The sequence below is a fragment of the Pinus tabuliformis genome, chromosome 2_1 (genome assembly GCF_031772625.1).
Source record: "Pinus tabuliformis cultivar Carrire ecotype Pingquan chromosome 2_1, CPIR1, whole genome shotgun sequence".
In the NCBI taxonomy this organism is placed as follows: Eukaryota; Viridiplantae; Streptophyta; class Pinopsida; order Pinales; family Pinaceae; genus Pinus; species Pinus tabuliformis.
This window is the reverse complement of record NC_142299.1, coordinates 824,050,508-824,067,906: the sequence shown is the minus strand read 5'-3', so window position 1 is coordinate 824,067,906 and position 17,399 is coordinate 824,050,508. Positions and strand designations below refer to the sequence as shown.

Here is a 17,399-nt window from a genome sequence, read left to right as displayed (position 1 = left end):
TAGCAGGACCAGCTGGTTCCACTAGTTCTGGTCCAGGTTTGATAACATTGGATTAGAGACATCTTGAGAAAAGGAGAGAGGAGTTGTTTAGGACTCTCTTGTGATTGTTTGATGGGTGTGGCCATCCACAATTTTTCCAAGTTGGAGGGGAGTTGTTTGTGCATCATTTGGTGGAGGATACCTATGTTTGTGTAGGCTGAAATGTACAACACCTTGAGAAAAGAAGGTCGATCCACTGTAGGGTTGTTTAGTAGTGTCAAAACGACCTAAACAAGTGGCTATAGTAGACTTCTAAGGTAGTTGAGTGTGGGAGCAAGTGAAAGGAGGGAGGTCGCAGAGTTTTGGGGGGAGATTGACCATTATTGTAGGGTTGGCATGGGCTACAAGTGTGCCCTAAAAAATTCCCATATATTAAGGTATACACAATAGTTTATAACATTTGTTTTTTCTCTTATGTTGCTAAGTGTTGGTTCCTAGTTTGAATCAGATTGGATGGAGGTCCTAGTTGGACAATGATTTGTACATCCTACAAGAAATTTCATCAACAACAACAACATGTATGTTAAGAGGAGAATCAAGGGGTTGCAAGACATTTGGTCATCTTCTTGAGTTGATGATTTTCTATAGGATGTAGTGTCCTAGAAGACGACAACTTTTCGAGGACCGTTAGCAGCCAAGAGGAATGGTAATGATACTAGTTGGATGCCCTAAACAATGAGAAGATGCTACAATAGAGAGATATGTATTGTTGATGTTCGATTCATTTTGTATCAACATTTGTGGACAAATGGAGGGAAGCATGAAACTGGTCCATATATGAGCCCTAAGCACAGTGACCTGGGAAGAACTTTACGTGTACTAGAAGTGGCAGAGTTGGAGCAACTTAAAGAACAACTTGTGGAGGATTGTAGAGGATTTCTTCAAGCCCTAGGGAACAAATCTCTTGAAGGACTAAGGTATTGTTAGAAGTGGCAAAAGAAGATCTCAAAGGTATGATCAGATAGAAGCATTTTGTAGCCCTAGACTTGCCTTATAGAGAAGGACATTTATAACAAACTTTGTGAAGTCCTCCATTCCCTAAGTTGATTGTTGGAGAAGGACATTCAACAGTAATAATGGGAAGTCCTCTAGCCCTATGTGTGCCTTCATTAGGTAGCACAAGAAGGCATTAGTGGGAAGAAAGTCCCAAAAGAGTTGAGGAGCAACAATGGGTAGTTGAGAGTTGTTCACAAACGGAATTGTGAACAACTCAACAAAAATCTCGATGTGTTCATGCGTTGAAGGACTAATGGTCAATGAGAGAGCAGGTGGAGCTGAGTTCAGTGACCTAATGGTGTTGGTTCATTCATAAAGGAAGAGTTGTGTTGCTATAGGTTAGGAACCGAAGGATTGGCCAAGTGAGTTCAGGGTATGACTGAGAGGAGCCGAGAGAGTGCTACATCAACCAGATGTTCAGTGTAACTTTTTTAGGGTAAATTGGTTTTCAAAGTGATCAACACCAAACCCTAGTTGTATATCTTGTGCTAGTGGATGTGAGGGCCATTATCCCTAGTACAAGAACCTTAAACAGTTGTATTATAATTTTGATTAATATAACGAAGTTGGGTGGTTGTATAAATTTGTAAAAAGTTGTATATATTTTGTCCACTAGTAGATTTATTGTTGTATATTGTTCTATTGTGCAAAGTAGTCTTGTTGTGATACTTGGATTGGTATCAAGAGTGATTTAAGATTCTATCCTAGACTCCAGTATTGTGGAAAAACAACACGAGGTAGATACTCCACCTAGGATACCTGGAGTATATCTTTCATCGAACCATTTCCCTCAAGGAAATGTTTGTCCATCATACCATTCTTTTTAGAGTACATGTGACCTTGGATTTTCATCCTAATCCATCACACTGCATGACTTAAGAATGTTTTTCCAAGATGCTTATCCAATCTACCATTCTCCTTATCCATGTCAATGTACTTGACTAAATATATTAAACGTAATCTATCATAGTACTTGACACAACGAGAACCATGCTAATTCAAACCATTATTCTCACTGCCCATGATACATGCACAAGAATTATGGTTGTTAGTCCTATCCTAGTACATGTCATAGGGATAACTACTGTTTAAACATACTCCCTCTCAACTCGAGAGGATAAATCCATGCTCACTCTCGGCTAGGGAGAATTCATCAACAAGCCTAAACTTGTGTCAGAAGTACTCATACTTCCCTTACATCAGCAACCAAAAATGGTTGTAGTTTCTTCAACCAACCCTCTTATCACTGACATTGCTCATCTTGCAACTCCTAGGGCTCCAAATCTGCATCCTAATAGTCCATTGTACTTGAGGTCTTTTTAGGGTTTCAACAAAATTCCCTCTTAATGGTACCAAACTTGTACTGTATTAGGGTTCCACAAATCTACCCTCTTATCAGTCCTCTATCTATCATTTAAATGATTGAACTAGGGCTTGTTACACAGCCCACACTTTTTATTGTTTTCCTCCTCAGGTATGACAGAATCTTAGGGCTTTTCCTAGCATCCCAACCAATAATAGGTCCAGTAAACTGTTGTTCAAGCACTTCATATGCTTCCAAATCTACTTAGATCTATGGCTCTAAGCCAGCCCTTTCCTAGGGTTTCTTCAAAACCACTAAAATTCCATGATTAACTTTCCTTAGGCTTCTCAACAATTGTCATTCACTTTATTTACTGAACATGCCCTAACTGTTGCCCAACTACTCATTCTACTCTACATTCGCTTAGGTAATATGCTACCGTATTGATGATCTAACTTGGGGACAACCTGTTAAGAACCTTAACTATGGCTTGTTATATCTACCTTTATATAGGGCTTATACACCTTTGTCTAAGTCCCTTCAAGTCACATCTTGTCTCTAGCCCTAAGTCGGGCTCTTATTCCTCATTGTGGAGACCACTCCTTTTCTATTCAGAACTAGGTTCCTCTTCTCTGATTGAAACCACCCTAACCATCATATTCATCCGCATAGAAAATAATGCAAGTGGTAGCATTGTCATAGGGTCTGATATCTAGTCTCTAGGGGTCTCAGCCCTCCTTTTTCATCATGAATCTGAGTGTGTGTGGTACATACTTTAGGGCTGTATCAACATGAAATAAACCCTTTTTTTATATGCCTTTATATAGGGCTTATACACCTCTTTCCTAGTCCCTTCAAGACACATCTTATCTCTAGCCTAAAGTCGGGCTCTTATTCCTCATTGTGGAGACCACTTCTTTTCTTTTCAGAACCATGCTGCTCTTCTTTGATTACAACCACCCTAACATTCAAATCCATCTTCATAAACAAGCATACAAGTGGTAGCATTGTCACATGGTATGAGATCTAGTCTGTCGGGGTCTCAACCCTCCTTTTTCATCATGAATATGAGTGTGTAGGGCACATACTTTGGGGCTATAGAAATATGCCCTAACCCCTATCCAAATACTCATTCCACTATACATTCACTAAGGTAATATGCTGTCGTGTTGATGATATAAGTTTGGGACAACCCATTAAGAACCTTAATTATGGCTTGCTATATTTTCCTTTATATATGGTTTATGCACCTCTGTCCTAGTCCCCTCAAGACACATCCTGTATCTAGCCCAAGGTTGGGCTCTTATTCCTCATTGTGGAGACCACCCCTTTTATGCTCAGAACCACGTCGCTCTTCATTGATTACATCCATCCTAACCTTCACATCCATCCACATACACAAGCATACAGGTGGTAGCATTGTCACAGGGTATGAGATCTAGTCTCTAGGGGTCTCAGCCCTCCTTTTTCATCATGAATCTAAGTCTTTGTGGTACATACTTTGGCATTGTCACAACATGAAATAAACCCTTTCTATATCTACCTTTATATGGGGCTTATAAACCTTTGTCCTAGATCCTTCAAGATACATCTTATCTCTAGACCAATCTCGGGCTCTCATTCCTCATCGTGGAGAACACTCCTTTTCTATTTAGAACCACATTCATCTTCTCTGGTTGCAGCCACCCTAACCTTCAAATACATCCACATTGATAAGCATACAAGTGGTAGCATTGTCACACGGTATGAGATCTAGTCCTTAGGGGTCTCAACCCTCCTTTTTCATCATGAATCTGTGTGTGTGTGGTATAAACTTTAGGGTTGTAGCAACATTCCCTTTCTACCCACCTGCTCATTCTACTGTACCTTCACTGAGGTAATATGTTTCCCTATTGAAGATCTAACTTTGGCATAACCCATTAAGAACCTTAACATTGGCTTACTATTTCTGTCTTTATATAGGGTTTATACACCTTTGTCCTACTCCCTTCAAGACACATCTTGTTTGTAGCCCAAAGTTGGGCTCTTATTCCTCATTGTGGAGACCACTCCTTTTCTATTCAGAACCATGTTGCTCTTCTCTAATTGCAGCCACTCTAACCTACAAATCCATCTGCATAGATAAGCATACAAGTGGTAGCATTGTCACAGCGTATGAGATCTAGTCTCTAGGGGTCTGAACCCTCCTTTTTAATCACGACTCTGAGTTTGTGTGGTAAAGACATTGAGGTTGTAGCAACATGAAATAAACCCTTTCTATATATGCCTTTATATAGGGCTTATACACCTCTTTCCTAGTCCCTTCATGACACATCTTCTCTCTAGCCCAAAGTCAGGCTCGTATTCCTCATTGTGGATATTACTCCTTTTTTGTTCAAAACCACATTGCTCTTCTTTGGATGCAGCCACCCTAACCCTCAAATCCATCTACATAGACAGGCATACAAGTGGTAGCATTGTCATAGGGTATGAGATCTAGTCTCTAGGGGTCTCAACCCTCCTTTTTCATCATGAATCTGAGTGTGTGTTGTACAAAATTTGGGGTTGTAGCAACATGAAATAAACCCTTAGGACGGATCACAAAAATATGTCCTATTCACTTCAGGAATAGATCTAACAAATCACATCTCCTTGTATCCATTTCTCCTTGACGGCATCTTGCTAGATCTCCAAGACTCCTTCAGATCTCAGCTCCTTTATGAGTTTCTTGGCCCAATCTAGGGTAGCCACAAACTAGCAACGATCTTCTCCTTGGACCCTGATCTCATGCACATTTTTCTTCTGGAGGATGTGGTCTTGCACTAGCATTCTGCTAGGCTTCTTAACCCTCCAAAACAGGCCTTACAACTTTCCTATAATGCCCAGAAATCCTTGATCTTATAGTAGAGAGTTTGCTCTTCAACACGTGCTAGGAGATGCCTTCTAACTTGACCATCTGGTTTCTCATGTTCTGCATTGTACCAATGTCATGTTTCTTCTTTACAGACTTGAGGAAAGTGGAATTCCTTCGCTCAACTTTCACTTGAGAAATATGCACCTATGAACGTTTTTATTTTTCTTCTGGTAGCCCTCCTATATTTATTCAGCCTCAATGACTACATTTATACAATATTCCTTGATAAAGATGATCCCTTTCTCTCAAAACTTGGTTCTTTTATTACAAGAATAATTTCTCCATGAGCATGACTAGATTTAAAAACCCATCTTACTCCTCAAGAAGTTGTTCCTTCTTGACAAAAATATTCTCGAATTTGCTTATTAGAATGGATCAAGTTACGACCTCCTTAGTAGCTCATCTCAACTTTCAAATTCAGCTTTTACATCTTGGCTTCTTTTTCATCTTCTTGATCTCCTTTGGAATGAATTTGTAACACACAATGTTTGTCAAACTTTCATCATATATATCATTTGATTTTGAAGAGACAACATATATCACTATATTATAACTTAGGAATTAATTCATATCACTGACTCTTGGAGAAACTTCTATCAATATTTATCAACTGTAATGATGATTTCAGATTACTGTTTTTATGGGTTCTTTACATACATGTCTTGTTATTTTTAAGAAATTTGCACATAACTTCAGTCTAGTAGTTCAATGAGGAGTTAATTTGTATTTGAACCAAAATATGAGAGATCAATGCATCATTATATCACATATTGATCTAGAGCTTCACATACTTTTTTTGAGACTCTGAAGACCTTTGCAATAGTCCTTCATGCTTTGGGACTTTGGCGTGCGTGAATCAAATCTTAGATCTTGATTTCTTCCCAACACAATAGGTACCATTTCATGGTGGAAATAGCTTCCTTATCCTAAAAATATTGTACTGAATTAAAGTGTAATTACTGCCACAGAACTTTACCTTTGCTATAACCTGATAAACCATTGTAGAGGAATCTTCATTTATGCCAATGAGAGTGATCTTCTAACCTCCTTTTACCGACCTTAGATCTGATACCATGTTGGAAAATCAAGGTAAAGGTTGATTATCCATTCATGATAATAACTTGTGAACTTAGTTGGCTTCTTATTCCATTATTTTTGTATCTTTTCTTCATCAAGCAATTGCTAAAATAAAAACATGAAGATCACAAGAGACAATAAACACAAGATATAGGCTCCACCCCAGAGAAAAAACCCACAACTAGGGAAAACCAAAACAATCTTATTCTTCCATAATCATATCAAGATGAGATATCAATACCAAGACCAATACACTTTCCTCCATAAGATCTCCAAGTTATCCCTCCTTCCAAGTCATGGTCAAAATCAAGCTTCTTCAAAACTTTGGCCATCCTTCCACAGAAAAATTTGCATATCCTAGCCACCATAACTCACATACTTCATCAGAACATCAACCCAAATTGTGTTGGGTGCGGGATCCCCCAAAAGAAGTTTTGGGGCTTAGAACCCAGATTTTGGTCAAAAATTGTAACTCTGATGTAAAGACTCCACATTTTGTGGGTACGGAGCACGTAGCTCGTAAAGAGTCATAGCGTTGTTTGCCATCAATTTTGTAATGTAATGTCAGCTGTAGAGACCTACCCATGGTCCGTGGAACATGCGATTGTATAAATAGAGCGAGGCTCTAAGTAGTTAAGAGAGAGAAGAAGAATCTAATCTAATCATGGAATAGAAGCATAGTGGAAGAATGGAAGTGTAAAGTCTAGTTTGGGTCATCGAGTAGGATTACGCTCTACAACTGAGTGTGCGTATGCCTAGTAGTCTGCAGCTGAGTGCGCAGACCCCTGCAGCTAATTGCATAGGGCGAGTCGAGTCTGTAACAATTGAAAGCATTAATAAAGAGAAGTTTAATATCAATTCTGTGTATTTATTTCCTGTTTTATGCATTGAATATATTGGGTATAAATTTCACTTCTATTTTTTATATGATGCACATATATATATGATTGTATTGATTAAGTGAATATAAGATAGAATATCTATTTACGTGAAGTTAACTAACATCTCTAAGAAGATAAGTAAGATTTGTGGTGTAGTTTGGGGAAATAGTGTAGTTCGTTGTCATAACAACGCGAAAGCATCTCAACCCCTGGTTAGGGCTACATGAAAGGTGATTATAACAGATCGTGGAGGTATTGAAGGTTAGAATAGTGCGTGAAGTAACCTGCGCAAAGATAGGCATAGTTGGACTAAAACGACACCACAGACAACTCAAGGGTGAGGAAACTTGGTTCCACCATCCCCCCATGTTGTTTCGGGTGAGACTTCAGTTCGCGCTCCACGGGCTGATGCCGAAAGGGACAGTAGTGTAGGATTTGTTGGCTTGATGGGGGTCGATAGGCCTATGGTTAGCATGCTGAAAGGAATCAGGGTAAATATGGTTGCACTCCCTTGGGAGTGCTCTATGTTTTGTGTGATGGAGTTATTGTTGAATTGCGAGTGAGGGAGGGTCGCGCGCTCTAGGTAATGAGCGAATAGTGCATCAACATTGAACAGTTGAGCCTACACCATGATGAGGTAGTGGCATAGACCAAACATCTTATACAAGTGGTGTAGGAAACCTTCCAGATGGTCCTGGAGTTGGCCATCGAAGCAGAGGAACCAGTGGAGGTGCGCATCCAGAAATTAGCAGCAGGGGTGTGTGAGGCAAAGGAAGAAATGGCCAGGGTTTTGCTCAAACTAAACCTTCAGATAGCCAAACTGCAATTGACAGCGCAACCTTCAACCCCACCGGAAGTTAGGGAACAATGTGCAAGAGCGATTACAACAGCAATAGCAGAGGTTAACAGTGTAGTAACAGACTATAGAAAGTTGTTTAAGCAGTTGTTCGAGGTCCTCACCACCCTGCATGAAGACCCGAACATACAATGCCTAGAGACAGAGGTGCCCGAGCTACAACAAAAATACGATGAAGTAAAAGGGACCATGCAAAGGGTTTCCCTTACACAAAGGCTCGCGAGGATGCAGTATGCGAAAACACTCAAGGAACAGGTAGATAATTCTCGACATAAGGAAGTCGTTCTAAAGGCACACTTATAGTCATGGATTGATGAGGGGTACATCGTTACTGCCTCCATTGAAGAAAATCTCGTGCAGCTACAGGCAACACAGGAAAAGGTTTAGGGCAACAGTTCAACTACAACAGTCTCTGCACAGCAAGTCGAGGAAGTACAATAGGCAACCACTTAGTGCATTGCCGATCTTGCAGGGATTCAAGTAGAGTTGGGAGGCTTTCACACAAAGATCTCTGCACCAATAGAGTGACTCAAGGGAAAGTCACGATGTTTGTGTTGGGGGCCTGTTGGGCGCGAGATCCCCCAAGGGAAGTTTTGGGGCTTACAACCTAGATTTTGGTAAAAAATTGTGACTTCAATGTAAAGACTCTGCATTTTGTGGGGGTGTAGCTTGCAAAAGAGTGATAGGGTTGTCCGCCCTCAATTTTGTAATGTAATGTTGGCTGTAGAGAGCTACCAATAGTTTGAGGACCATGGGATTGTATAAATAGAGCGAGGCTCTAAGTAGTTAAGAGAGAGAAGAAGAATCTAATCTAATCATGGAATAGAAGCATAGTGGAAGAACGGAAGTGAAAAGTCTAGTTTGGTTTGTAGAGTAGGAGAAGGCTCTATAGCTAAGTCCGCAAAGGCCCAATATTCCACAACTGAGTGTGCGAACCCCTGCAGTTGAGTGTGCAAGGCGAGTCGAGTCTATAACAGTTGAAAGCATTAATAAAGAGAAGTTTCATATCCATTCTATGTATTTATTTCCTATTTTATGCATTGAATATATTGGGTATAAATTGCACTTATATTGTTTATATGATGCATGTATATATATGATTGTATTGATTAAGTGAATACAAGATAGAATATCTATTTATGCGAAGTTGACTAACTTCTGTAAGAAGATAAGTAAGATTCGTGGTGTAGTTTGGGAAATAATGTAGTTCACTACCATAACAGCGTAAAAGCATCTTAGCCCCTGGTTAGAGCTGCGCAAAAGGAGATCATAATAGATCCTGAGGGTATTAAAGGTTAGAATAGTGCATGAAGTAACCTACACGAAGATAGGCACAATTGGACCAAACTGACACCACAGACATCTAAAGGGTATAGAAACTTGGTTCCAGCATCCCCCAATACTGCTACGGGTGAGACTTTAGTCCGTGCTCCACGGGCTGATGCTAAAAGGGCCAGTAGTGTAGGGATTTTTTGGGCTAAATCACTCCGAGCTTGGGTCAAGCCCCCATAATGCCAAAAACGTGTTTGTCTCTATGAATTGAAGGTTTTTTATACACTTCCAACTTCATAAACTTCAATCACAAAACTTCACAACTAATTCTGGATTATATGCCATAGAGAATTTGCATGTTCACCTCCAGAGGAGCTTATAAAATCTTGTTACAGAGATTCACATCATTCTCGTTAGAACTTCCACAAGCTATATGACTTTTGCTCGATGATCCATGTCAATATATAGTAGTTTTCCAATGTGAAAGGTCATGTTTATTGATCAGGTTGACTTAAATAATAGGAGGGTAGACTTGGCCTTATGGAGAATTAAAATCCCTTTTTCCTTTTCTTGCAAAAAGTCCAAATGGAATTTGACTCAAAATTAATTCTTTCAACTCAACAATTCCCTATATGAAGAACATGCTTAACCTAAACTTGAGCATGAAACAAAAAAAAATATATTTTTCTTTATTTACATAAAATACAAATTAACATGAAGACTAAACCTAGTTACTTTTCCAACACTAAGTGATGAGTGGCTACGATTAGATCCTAAGCTTCACTTGAGATCAACAATAGAGAATCAATCAAATGCACTTAAATAATAAAATAATTTATTGTTAGCTCAATAGCAAGCATTAATCAATTAAATTAATTAATTTATTTTTAAGTTAGACATAGGAAAGAAATGATGATAATCACTTACTACTCATGAGAAAACACTAAAAAGGATTGGACATCTTTTACATGCTCGACCCTTAGGCTATGTGGCACCACCTGTTTGAGGTATAATCATCTACAATCATGTTGGTTTGAGGTGGAGGTCCCACAACTATTTTCCATCCCATATCCATGGTATGTTTGACCACTTTCGGTGGCCACTTAAACAAGCCTCCCTGCTTTATACTTTTCTCATTAACACTTGCATTAACATTGATATATTTGTGCAATATCCTTAGAAAAACAACTAAAATAGAACACTACTAAAACAAATTATGTTCCTTCACTGGAAAACAAGGAGATAAAAGCGAGCAACAAAAGTGGAAAATGCATAAGAATATTGAATATGTTGCTTTATCTCTATCTCCATTCTCACTTGCTATGATTCTTCCCGTTTTCTTCACCAAAAATTAATGCGATTTCTATCCATTAACACTAGCAGAGGGGGAAAGTGTCTGTTTGTGATCCTTCTCCTAGGGTTCAAATCCATAACACTTATATCATGAGGGTGAATGTTCCTTATGCTTGCTTAATTGTTCTAGTTTGAGGTAGAGTGACAACATTTATTTCTCCCATGCACTTGTTAGTTGTTACCCCTATCATCAACATTTTTATATTGGGTATGTGGGAAAATTAGTCAAGTAAAAATTATTTGGGTATTTGGACAAATTAGTTATGTAAAAATCAAGTTTAGCAAATTTGTGAAAAATACCCTACAAGGAGATACAAGTAATATGGATTGTTAAAATATAATAATTACGATGTAAGGTGTTCCCCTCTTGGATGAACTCCCCTCCCAGTCCACTCTACCAGTATGATCACGTGTTAGACATTCGTTTGGAATATTTTTTTCCATTGGATAATTAAACATCGTGAAGAATGTTGCTGTAGAAGGTGGTTACATGTGTTGCATTGGAAATCACCTAGCTAGACACATGGATAAGCACCTGAGAACCTCCACGAGTGCAGGGCCTACACCACTGTCAAGGACAATTCGTGCCTTGCTACGCATAGCAACATTTTGACTACCAATTTTGTAGGGCCCCCATCACCGTCGACAACAGTTCTTGTTCCATATGCCATGTATGATGCTAGTGCACACAAGCAAGGGTCCTCCACTACCTTTTTATCCTCTTTGTGTGAACAAGCAGGGGCCTCTAGTACCTTCTTATCCATGCAAGGATTGTCTACCATGGACGAGTTATACTGGGGTTTGTGGGAAGAAAAAGAGGTGAGAATGATAAGCCTCTCATCTTCCTTGATCTTCGAAACTTGAGGAATCCCATTGATACACCCTTTCCACATTCCAAATTCCAATGTCCACATGAATGATGGTTTGCAATAGGTACTAGAGTTTCTCATTCCCTCAATCCTTCTAGAATGAGGTTTCTCGGCTCTGTCATGTGGTCTAGCACCATTATTCATCATACGAGGGTTTTGGATTCATGTATAATAGAGGTTTTTGCTAGGTTTTGGCTTCAGGTATAATATAGGGGTTTTTATTTGTGCCCCTTCTTCTTTATTTTGGTTGCTTTGAGGGTTCCTCAGTTGTTTTGTTTCCCTTTTTAACCTTTATTCCCACTTTCTTAGTGTAGACATGGTGGAGTATACTATGGAACCCCTAACCACAATTCTTGTTATTTGTCTTAGTGGTGATGGTTTTCTTACATCCTTCAGTTAATAGCCAGAGTTAGGGGTTTTACCTCTTTTTTCTTCTTCTTTCTACATGTTTACACCAGATGCATGCAACAATGTATTAGGTGTGGAGCCTCATTATCTTTTGTATTAAAAGGTATCGCGCCATTGGACCCCAGTTCGTAATGGGGTAGCAAAGATGCCCGTAAAATATAAACTGCAGGGGGGGTCTAAGGGGGCGGCTCTGACCTTTGGGAGCCCCCTCCAACAGGCGATCAGGGGCAGTGCCTTCAAAGCTAAAAATAGAAGTAAAATTGCCTTGTAAAATGTTATAATTTTGTAGTCAATCTGGGCCATTCATTACGTAGAGATCTGATGGTAGAAGTTATGTTTAATCTAGGGTTTTTTTGCCCTAGAAGGAAACCCCTTGCTATTTATGAAGGAAATGTATTGCATCTATGTATATCTGTATTATGAGTGAGGAAGAGAGAGGAGATTGTGTGAGAGAGAAGAGGGAATTACAACGGACTTGCTGTAGGTTGTATCTCTTCAGTTTGTTGGATAATATAAAAGGAAGGACTGGTTGTTTCTCTGTAGACGTAGCCTAAATTGGGTGAACCATGTATATCTGTGTCCCTCTTGTTTTATGTGTTTTCTATGTTTGTATTTCTACAATATATTTGATGTGTTTCATTGCTTTGTAATATGTAATTTTTTGACACAATGTTGAAAGACCCAGTGCATTTAGAATGATTTTGTGTAGCATGTAGTTTCTCTTGCTCATTAATATGTTGTTGGAGTTGGCTTGAGGTCTGAAGACAATTTTTACCACTTTTAAAAGGAAATTTAAGAAAAACTAGCAAGGCTCATGCTACGATATTATTGTGACTCAAGATTCTTTTGGTTTCTTGCAGATGGGTTTTGATCAATAATAGTTATCATTGACCTTTTCAAAGGCAATATTCCTTGGCAATGGTCTTACAGCCATTCTCTTTAGGTCATTTTCCAATACCTATATTGACACTCTAGGTTTCTTACAAAGGGGTTTTGATCCATAATAGTTATCATTGACCTTTTTGAAGGCAATATTCCTTGGCAATGGTCTTGTAGCCATTCTTTCTGGGTTGTTTTCCAATAGCCTTACTAACACTCTAGGCTTTGGTCTAGTTTCTTCGTTTGATGTTGCAACATGATTCTTAGCTATAGGGATTGCCATTATCTTCTCCACATGGACAGAGAATTATGGAGATCCTTCAGAGAGTGAGGATCTGCATACTCAGTTCAAGGGTGTTACCACAACTATCACTCTAGGTAAGTGTTCAAACCCTTATCTTCTCTAAATATATTTCCAATTTTGAACTATCCGTTAGATAGACAAATGATGATAGAGATTTTCCATATGTTGATTTTTGAAAACTACGATGCTCATTTTGGCTAGTAGATTAGAAGATTGGATTGCTAGGAGCTATACAATCCTTATTTGAAGGTTCAATGTACACATTTTTATTTCTTTGGACACCTACTATGAGCCAAAATGAACATGATATTCCTCATAGGTTCATGTTTGCAAAATTTGTGTTGTCTTCAATGTTGAGAAGTTCCCTTGCCTCTCGATCCTTGGCTCGCTAAGAAGTGAAGGTGGAGAGCTACATGTAGATTGTGTTCCTTGTTCTTGTTTGATCCCTTATCCTTCCTCTCATAACTATTGTATTTCTTATCTTTACTATCCCTTCATGTTTTCTGATAGAATTTACTTATATGAAACATCAATGTACTATGTACCTGAGAACATTTTGTGAACTTTCTATGAGAAGTTCATTTTAGAGCCCAACACAGAAAAATATGGAAGCATTACATTAGGAGGGCATCTCCAGCTTCTTGGTTTTTGTGTGTTTGACATGTGTGCGGGAAATGTTTGGCCCTAAATTATGAAAATGTGATCACAATACATTCTTGAAGAGTCCAAGAGCACAATATGAAAATTGTTCTTATTCGTTTGAACATATTTTCTTGTAATGTGCTTTACTAAGGCCGAAAGACCTAATATCATGTTCTCATATGGATATCTTCAGCAGAAGCATTGTATTGTATATAAACAGGGATTAATAAGCCTTAACTATGGAACTTTTGGGGGACTTGGATTTATCCTAATCATTATTTTATGTTTTTGATATTATAAATCTTTATTTCAAATAGATGTCAGCTTGTTATAGGGATTATCCATGCAGTCCCCTCATTTATGTGGTCTTAATAAGATTTAAATTTTATTTTTCCTACATATTTCAGCCTTTTGATTCAATTTTCTAGGATTAATATATTCAATTTGGTAGGATTATTTTTTGGCATGGGATGTAATAGGATATGTAATACCAATTATGGGCCCACTTGTCGAAAGGAACAATTGCTAGGGAAAATTGCGCAATAATATTCTTTGGAAGTGAATTTGGAGTATTGTTTGTCCTTATATGCCACTTATTCTTATTGAAAGTTAGTTTCAAAGAAACATGATCAATGTCAGAGGGTTCCTTGAAATCAGATCCTCTAGATCTGAAAATTGATGAACCTAAAATAAAAAATATTTGGCTAAGGTTTGATTAAGTTTTGATTCCCTTTGTTTGGTTCAACCTCATTGTCTTTTAATAAATGATTTTCAACACACATATATATCTTAACATAATGAAGAATTTGAATTTGAATCGAACCTAATCATTTCCAAACTTGAATTGTGTGACATAGCCTTTAAATAAGAATCCTTGAAGATGAATTTAGTATCAAATTTCGAAGTCAAGTTAGTGGATATTATCATTTAATACAACCAAAGTAAACTTTTGGAATGGATATTGATTCTTTCAAGGTTGGAGCTAAGGCTCTTGAAACTTCTTGGAACTTGATCCTTGAGCTTTGAATAATCTTTATTATATTATATAAATATAATATGAACATAAACTTATATATTAATTTCTATAATATATAATGGAAAACCTCATCCAAACCATTTCATGAGATTTTAAATTGAATTGAACCTAATCATTCCCGAACTTGAATTGTTTGACAACCTTTAATTGAAACTCCTTGAAGCTAAATTTAGCATCAACTTTCGAAGTCAAGTTAGTGGATATTATCATATAATACAAACAAAGTATACTTTTAGAATGGATATTGATTCATTAAAATTTGGAGCTTAAGGCCCTTGACACTCCTCACTTTTATTGGTCAAGCAAGCCATCATGGATAATGCTTAGTCCATAGATACAATATTTTTTGTAATAGCCTTGTGTTTTAATTGTAATATAAGAAACATTTATTTTTATTTAAAGGGAAGCAACATTATGTGAGATTTAAGGGGACAAAAATTATAAATGGAAATCCAGAGTGAAATATAGCTTGTGTGGAGAGATATAGAATGAATTACATCTCGACGTGAAGAAGTGAGGTTGAAATTGCTATAGTAGTTATTCCTTCTTAATCTGGTATATTGAAGTTTGGAGGTTGTTCTAGTCATCAAATAAGTTGGAACAATAGTTTATAATCATGTTTAATATTTGAAGTCAATAAATAACCCACCAACTAGAACTTTTTATTTTAATAAGAGATAAATAATTTGTTGGCTGTGCAAATAAATTATAATTACATCTTTAATATATTATATAAATATAATACAGACATAAACTTATATATTACTTTCTGTAATATATAATGGAAAACCTCATCCAAACAATTTCAAAATATTTGAATTTGAATAGAAACTAATCACTACTGAGTTGATTACTCAGAGAACATTAAGGAAAAAATATATATGTTTAGTCTCAAAGGTAAAACAAACATTTGGTGGGAAGATGTAAAGAATGTCAGAGGCATGTGGGAAGAGGAGTTGACTTGGAGTGAGTCTGGGAGACTTTTACAGAAGAAGTATCCATTAGAGGGATATTATGATGACATGGTAAAGGAGTTCTATGAGTTGAAGATGGGATCTAGTACTGATGAGGAGTACACTAGAATATTCCTGGAGTTAATGAGGTATGTGCCTTATCCTAAGGAGGAGGAGGATAAGATTCAAAGAGTCATCAATTGTTTGTCAGTAGAATTCAAGGAAAATATTGAATTTGATGAGCCTATATCATTAGAGGAAGCCATCAGGAAGCTAAAGAATTGTTATGAGAAATCAAAGCACAGATCTGAGACTAAGAAAGATTGGAAAGGTAATGAGAGGAATAATGGAAAATGGGATAAGAATTGAACAAAACCTTAGAACAAAGGTTCATAGAGAATGTAACACCACCTAATAAGTTTAATACATTTGATATAGGATAGGTATTTCAGTCTAAGGAGAAGAAAAAAGGTGATGGTAGGAAGCCCTTGCAGTGTTGGGCATGTGGAGGAGAACATTGCAGGAGAGATTATCCATAGAATCCGGGTGGTATACCACAGATCTATAGTGCTCAGGAGGCATAGATAGTGAGGGATGTTGGATAGAGTATTCCTCATATTTATGTAGCATTGGATAACAGGTACGTAGATCACTTGACATACATTATTGAGATGGATAGTGAGGTTTGTGATCAAGTTGTTTCTATTTTGATTGAACCTAAATTTAATTATAGTTATGTTAATCCTTACCTGGTGGATAAGTGTGGTTTCAATCAAGAAGTGCATTCAGAATCTTGGTTAGTACAATTGGCTACATGTATAAATAAAAGAGTTCATTATTGGGTAAGAGCTTGTGCATTTGAATTGAATGATATGCCTACATCAACGCATTTGAATGTGCTTTTGTTGGGATCATATAGTATGGTTTTGGGTATGGATTGGTTCTACCTTCATATGACCAAGGTAGATTGTTACGAAAAGGATATTGAGTGCTTGAATAACAATGGAGAAAATGAATCTTACAGGGTAAGAACAAGGCTATGTCAATTAGAATGTTGATGGTTATGTAGGAAAAGCATAGTAACGTGAAAGGGTGTGTGGTATTTGTAGTGCATATTTCTAGTGATAAAGACAAGGAATTTGTGGATACGGACATCTTGTGGAGGTGTTCAGTTTTACAGTACTTTCAAGATGTGCTCCCACGAGAGATTTCAGAGTTATCACCCCATAGGGAAGTCAAATTTTCTATTGAGTTGGTACCATGGGAAGCACCAACATTAAAGGCACCATACACGATGAGCACACTAGTTAGTAGAGATGATGTTTCAATTGAAATAAATTCTTGACAAGGGATAAATTAGGTAAAATGTATCATCTTGGGCACACTAGTGTTTTTTATGAAGAAGACAGATGATACTCTCAGGTTGTGCATCGATTACAGGTAGTTGAACAAGGTGATCATCAAGAATAGGTATTCATTGCCGAGGATTGATGACTTGTTTGACTAGTTGAAGGGAGAAACAATGTTTGCAAACATTTACTTGAGATCTGGATATCATCAAGTATGAATTAAAAATGAGGACATCTGCAAGACTACTTTATGGACCAGCTATGGGTATTATGATTTTTTTGTAGTTCC

At 37.6% G+C, this 17,399-nt stretch overlaps 1 pseudogene; it reads left to right on the top strand.

The window, feature by feature from the left end:
• Positions 1–7,877: 7,877 nt before the first annotated feature.
• Positions 7,878–13,872, top strand: LOC149203185 (uncharacterized; annotated as a pseudogene).
• The last annotated feature ends 3,527 nt before the right edge of the window (positions 13,873–17,399 follow it).